At 35.0% G+C, this 7,596-nt stretch overlaps 1 pseudogene; it reads right to left on the bottom strand.

Annotated features, from left to right (window-relative positions):
- Positions 1 to 400: 400 nt before the first annotated feature.
- On the bottom strand, positions 401 to 2,510 carry LOC141719471 (subtilisin-like protease SBT4.12; annotated as a pseudogene).
- Positions 2,511 to 7,596: the final 5,086 nt, after the last annotated feature.

The raw sequence follows: 7,596 nt of genomic DNA, 5'->3' as shown, positions 1-7,596 counted from the left end.
TATTTAGACCAGGTGCAGTAACATCAGGCTGTTAAATTAGGTGGTAGTATAAAATTAGGATAATGAGACGAGAATATACTCGAGACTGAGACAGCAAGAAAACTTATATTATGCTATTAATTATGTATTTACCTTTTAAAATATTTGGGCTGACGGGGTTTGGCCCTCTGAGAAAAGTCGACAACGGTAGGTGACATCACTCTTTGGCCGTCTCCGTGGTAAGAATTAGTGGCAGTTGGTGAGCTATACAAAAGTTGCTAGGTCAAAAGAGCTCTGACTTCATATTAAATTTACTAAGTTAACTAAATCTTAGGGTGTTAGCTGAGGGCCTTCATTAGATCATAGATAGGAACAAGCCCCTAGCATTTTGTTGATTGCACATGATCGAGTTTAACAATACTTACCGTGCAGTTCTTGTATATTCAATCATCTTTTCATAGTCATCTCGGCCGATGATTACAGCTGGTACTGCAAATGCGTAAGATACAATATCACCAGATGCTGGTGCAATCATCCCAACCGCTCCACTCGCTGAAACAACTTCACCATCAACAGCTTTGTCACAGAGAAGAATTCCTCCTTTGGTTATGGTTGTGCTTAGACTTCCAGGAATGCAGAGCCTAGCAATATTGAAGTCAACACCAAGGACACATTCCCTGCGTTACCGGAGTACACCAAGGGGTATGTCGTGTCACCCAGATTGAAACTATTAAGGAATTGCCCTGTCGTATGAAGAACAGACTTTGTCACTCAGAGGTCATTTACTAAGAAATAGCAATCTTCATTGTATATAAACCTTACAAGAATTTGTTGTCCATTTCCAAGCACTACTTTAGTGACAAAAATTTCTGTCGATAGTGCTAGCAGCCACAGTCAGTGCCCAAGGAAAATAGTTAGAGATCTCTCTGCGGAATGGGCCATTATCTCCAGCTGAACAAGAGTTAAGATACATTTTTCATTGCATGAAAAGAACCAATAGAGATTGGCTCCTTATGATAGGGACTTGGGAACACGGATCCAAGAGAAACTGATAAAAGGTCAACCCCATCAGCAATTGCATCATCAAGGCAGCTAAAATATCTGCAGCAGCACAACCATTTGTCCAGCAAACTTTGTACACAGCAATCCTTGCATTCGGAACTGCACCTCTTACAACCCTTGAGCTATCCCATGGTAGCTTATGTTATGCACTATTTCTCCTGCTGCCGTTGAAGCAGTATGAGATCCATGACCCCAAGTATCTCTAGGAGACATTATATCATAGTCAGGGTCAGAGCTGTTAGCAGTATCATAGAATCGCGCTCCAATCACCTTGCTGGTACCCAATATAAATTATCAGTTACACAAAGTAACAAATATATGTGTAGATTAAGTCATGTTCCAGTACAAACTCTACAACCAGCCGCACAAGTCACACTACTACAAATTACAATCACAGTACCACAAATCACCGATCACAGTTATAGAAATTAATGTTTTATAGTTAATAGTTAATACCAATAAACACTTATGTATACATTTACAGTGTGTGAACGTGTCTGATACATGGTGAGGGGAAGAATACCTATTGCAGGTAAAGTTATTTGCTGTTTGACAAGTTCCCTTCCATTTTGCTGGTGGAGGACCATATCCCATATCCTCAAAACTCTTACTTTCAGGCCAAATTCCTGCCATGGATATATAGAAAAATAATTTAGTAGACTAAATTAGGTCTTCTTACTCATCTTTTCAAATACATATATGGAAACTCGTAGTCAGGTTACCTGTGTCGAGCATTCCAATAATGACATCTCTTCAGTAGATGAGATAGGATGGTTTTCGGGAAAGCCTAAAAAATCCCATGATCTTGTAGTGTGAAGTGGCACTACGGTGTTTGGAAACACAGAAACCACTCCTTCCATGGCTATAAAACATCAATAATTTGGACAACATTACTCATGTGAATCCCACTATAAGTGTTGGTAGTTAAAGTTATACCATCACATTTATTTACCTTGAATTTTTGCGACCGCTTTCTGGGAGAGTTTAGCTACAAATCCATTAAAGCTCCTCCCATAACTGTGTAGTAGTGATTCTTTTGCCGAAGCATGACTGTGATCCAATGGATTTTAAAATTTATTATCAAACATAATCATTTTTTCTATAGTCTATGAACGTAGATTTGAATTTTCCAGTAAAAAATTTAAGCTTTCTGGCAAATAAAATATATCATCAATTCACTTGAACATGAAAGGACTTGGTTCTTTACGTTTTTACACTTGAATAACATATCATAATGTGTTTAATTACCGTAATGTAGTTATTTTGATAACTAACAAATTGTGAATCATTCATAATATGAAATCTTTTGTAGTTAATATAATGCAGTACCTTCCAAGGACTTGTGTGAGGATATTGTTATGCGTTGATTGGACTGTTACACTTTCTCCTCCCCTTCCTTTATTAGGAAGATCTCCCATGTACACAATGTGAATCTGCAAATTCATCACCTTGCTTACAGGATTTCTCATGTGACTATTTTTGTTATTGAATGCAAAACAATTCTCAAACATATATACGTATATTTTTTTCTGAGTTGTAATCTATATAAGCCAGTTTAAATCTACGACCGTACACCACTTATATCGTTTTGCACTATATATTGTAATATTATACCTTATACTGTAATATCATATTTGTATTGCTGCATAATATCATGAATATTGTAAGTTAAAAATATATTTGTACTATCCTCGTCTAAAAGAGTTTAAGGTTTAAGTAGTCTACAAATAACATTTGCCCTTTTTAAATAGCTACATAACTACCAACGTCAAATTTTCTTAATTTTTAAAAATTTCGTTTTTACAAGTTAGGGTCTTAACAGAAACATAAACGTTCACGTAAAGTAGCAAGGATCAGTTTGAGTACATTTTATCATACACAAATCTTAAATATTTCTTATGAGTGTAACATACCGGATATATTTGGTTTTAACGGTTAGAAGAAATAGAAAAGTGCAACAAGTGACATGTACGTTTTTCTCGTTCATAATATGGTAGCTAGATTCGTGTGTGTATTGTATGACAGAGATAATTAACTAACCTTAGTGTCTTCATTGCAATGACAATCGAGGACAAGCAATGCTGCAAGACATAAGAATAGAAAAGAGTTGAGCAATGGATGAGCCATCAAATTATTAAGTTTGATTTGCACTGCACTGCACTTAGAAAGTTTAGTATATAAGCATAGCTTTGGTCGACAGAGAATGCTAAAAACAAGAATCCTACGATGTTCCTCTTGGTTTTGGTGTATACAATACAGTTTTCTTTAAAATGTTTGTTGGGGGCTTCGCCTAATCAAACATTGTTGACAAACCAACTATGATTAGCAACAACCAGAATCTAACCGTCCTACTCTATTCAATGGAAGTCGCACCGGAAGGCGCACCTTGATCATGATCATTATTATATCGAATTATATTGAAAAAATTGTAGTATATAACTAACAAATAAGATAAAATGTCAAAAAAGTTAAATGTTGCTTTTGAACTAAGGCCATATTCAATAATGTTAGGTACAATGGTTGGTTAAAATAATACTTCATTCGTTCCTTCGGGCACAGTATAGATAATGAATCACACACAGAAGGGTGAATGTGTTTTTGTGTTTTTACTTTTCTTGAAGTATTATAGTAATGAACAAAGTAAATTAAATTTTGTAGTGAAATGTGTTAATACTGAAATGTAACAAGTAAGAACAGTTGACATGGATCTTTCAAAATTCATTTAGTTTTATATTAAAATTAAGAATATTTTACTACAAAATTTTTAGGCTCTTTGTAGTAAAGAGCTTAGCTTCTTTCTTGAGAGAATACACAAGATTTTTCTTGTCTAAATTGTGACTGCTAACAAAGCATCCAGTGTTTACTTTATAGAATAGTAAACACTGGTTACTACACATCATGCAACAACATGTACTAAACCCTATTTTAAGATAATCAAATCTTTCTATTTCCGACTTAGTGTATCTTTGCTAATCTTGCACGCCCGTGACTTTACTTTGTCAGTTAATCTTGGCCTTTGATCTTGTACTCTTCAAGTTGCTTTTGTAGACTTGTCAATCCAACTTGATTAGATTGTTTGTTGATTGATAATCTTGGATATTGAACTGGTCTGCATTTTGTACTTTAAATTTTACCTCGAGATCTCCAGTTTGGCATATAGAGAACTTGACATCTCGATAAGTATATTGGCTTATCGAGATCTCTAATCACTCTACATGTAATAACCCCAATTTTTGGAAAATTTTGAAACCCTTATGAATAGTGATTTTGCAGATTATGCTGAATGAGAAAATTTTTCATGCCACACTATGTAGGGGTTCTGTTATTGATCTTCTGGGATATTATTAGTACTCTATGTGGTATATAAGTGTATGTAAAGATCGTCAATCCAATTCCGAACACTTTGATTTTTCCCGGAAATCCACTAGATACGGAAAGAATTGAGTATAAGGTAACAGGATAAAAAGGATTTAAATTAAAGGATTATAAGAGAGGATCAAAAAGGAATATAATGTATTGAGAAAGGTTAAGGAAACCCAAGTAATAAGATCCCGGGTATGATCCCTCAAACGAGAAACGAGAACGAAAGTTAAGCGAACCGTATAACAGATCAGCGGTCATTAGGCAAACAATTAGAAACTAATCAAAGGGATTAGTGGGGATGATGTCATCAAACCAATAGGAAGAGGACAAAGGAGGGAGGGTGACATCACTTGATGATGTAAACATGACATGGGGGGGAGGAAGTGTGGTTGAATGATAACCACACAAAGTCAAGGTTAATTAGGTAATTAACCTAAAACAAATCAAAATTCAACCAACCAAGCCAAACATTTCATTTTTCACCAAACAAATCACAAAACACTTATTTTCTTCATCTTGCTCTCGACCCCTTTTCTTAAAAAATGAAGATCCAAGCTCCACCACTTACTATTTGGCAAGGTATTTATCTAAGCTTCCCCATGGATAGTTACATACTTCCTATAAGTTTAAGCTTCTAATTCCAAGCCAATCTTTTTTTATAAATCAAGGAAGAAGATGGTGAATAGTACTTCTTGAAATTAATTTTTGTGTTCTTGATTTCTTTGAAAGATCAAGCTTGTAGGAGGTTAGATTAAGGCTTCCATGGGCATTCCAAGGATCTTTCATGGATTAAAAGCTTCAAGGAAGGTATAACTCTTCATGATCTTAGTTTTAGGTTTTGTTGTTTAGATTTTCCTAATGTTTAGATGATGGGTTAGTGTAATGGGTGTGTAATCATGTTTAAAGCTTGTTATGAGTAGTTTGGTTGGTGAGAGGCATGATTATTGTGTGTTTAGAGATTGGTTGATTTTGTGATATTTTTGGAGTTGGAAATCTTGGTTATTAGTCAATGAACTTAAGTAAACTCTTAATTCACAATTGAGAAATAAGTATGAATTGGTAATATTGATTTATGGGGGATGTTGTAGTATGGTATGGATGGAGTTTTGATTGGGTTGTGAATTGGGATTGATTGGTGGTTGAATTGGTTAAGTAAAATTTTGGGAAATCGCGGTAACATAACCGTCGTAATGCCCGATTTACCGTAGACTGTTTTTGTTCTTAACATCAGAACCCTTGAACCTCACTGTTAGGTTTTTACCATTGCCATGTTTAGATAGTTCATGTTACGAGCTTCGTTTTGATATGTGGTTCGTTTGATTCCGATGTACGGTTTAGGAGAAACGGTCGTTTTAAGTAACGACGTTTCGCGAACGAATCATTTCCCCTCGCCTTACTTTGGAACCTTGGTTTAAAGACCTTAAAGGACTAATTGGAGTATGAAACATTTATGTAAGGTGTAATAGCAGTTGGTAAGAATCGCCTTAAAACTCGTAATGGTTAATTTATTAAAAATGGTGGAGCCGAGGGTACTCGAGCGACTTAAGTAAATCGTTAAGCGCGGAAAGCGAACGTTAGGACTCTAAATGGTTAAAGTCTAGTTTACTTAAGCGACCGGGGTTTAATTCCGACTTATGTTGTTGTTCATAGGTTATCGGGACCCACTCTAAGCTTAAGCCTATCCGGGAGCACTCAGACAAGTTTTCTACCCGTATAAACTGTTGTTGTGATGTATATGTGTGTATGCATGATCTTGCGATAAATGCATATTTGTTATTAGCAAATTCTTGCGATATATTGTAGCATGTGATATGGAATATATGCATGCCTGTTTCATATTCTTGAATTATATATCTGTTGGTTAAAATGCTTATAGTTGCATAATACCTATGCTAGAGATAAGCGGTATTTGAGTTACCCTTAGTAGGGGATAAAAAGGTGAACATATTTCTAAACTAGGAGTCGATGTTCCCGAGTATAATATATAATATTTTATATATATATGGTTATAGTTTTTAAAAACTATTAATCGAATAAGGTTTATTCGATAACTTTATTTTATTAATGAATATTATGTTGAATATTCATTCGAGGACATATGACTCCGCTTATTTTATTTAATGAATATTATGTTGAATATTCATTCGAGGACATATGACTCCGCTTATTTTATTTAATGAATATTATTTTGAATATTCATTCAAGGGCTTATGACTCCGTTTATTTTATTAATGAATATTATTTTGAATATTCATTCGAGGGCTTATGACTCCGATTTATTTACTAATTAATATTCTTTATTTTATTAAAGAATAATGTGTCGGTAATCAAACTTACTTTTGATTATTCAAATAAAGATATTACTTTCGTATAAGTATATTTTTGGTTATTTAATAGTCATTTCAAGTATAAGTTTTACAACATGTACTTCAATTATTTTTATAAAGATTATTCTTTATGGGAATATTATTTAATTAATAATATTCAGATATTTTCTAATATATTGGACTGATTTACTTTATTAAATCAGCATTACTCCAAACACTCTTTAAAGTGTTTTCGAGTCTTTAAAATGATTTTTAAAAATTAGAGCGGATCCCAAAACTCATTTTTATATTTAAGATCCTCCTTTCGAAGGGGATTTAAATACCTCGCTCAAAACCTGAGGGATCCGGCTCTGTGGTGTGTTTTATATTCGCAACAAGGTTGCTGTCTTGATAAAAGAATTTTGATTACTTACCCAACACTCGGGGAAGTAAAATTCTTGGAACAAGTTAATCCATTAACAGGCATCGTCTGGGAAATATCGGTGAGTTTTCCTTTCCAACTAGATACGACCTTCTTGGTGGAGCCGTATCAACAAGTTCTACTTGGGGAAAGGGGGGACGAGCTTTACGTTTCAGAGTCATGGATTTCATCTGAACTAGGAGTGGCGTAAGTGGTCGAGTGGCGCCGGCCCAGCCTTATATTATTGGCCCAAAATGGCCTGGAAGTTCCGCTAAGACGGTCCATTCCTTAGGAGTCCAGTGTTCGGTTGACAAGTAAATCCGACAGGTTCTCCTCTACATGTAGAAAATGGTGGGGTTGCACTACTACGACTTATCATCGTAAGTGGTCTTCCTGGCGCGGCAAACTCCCGTAATGAGTTCATCATCCAATTGGATATTTCTGCAACACTACCCAGAGCACTTC

The sequence above is a fragment of the Apium graveolens genome, chromosome 4 (assembly GCF_009905375.1).
Source record: "Apium graveolens cultivar Ventura chromosome 4, ASM990537v1, whole genome shotgun sequence".
Taxonomy (NCBI): domain Eukaryota; kingdom Viridiplantae; phylum Streptophyta; class Magnoliopsida; order Apiales; family Apiaceae; genus Apium; species Apium graveolens.
Note: the sequence above shows the minus strand (reverse complement) of the source record. Positions and strands in the feature narration are given on the sequence as shown.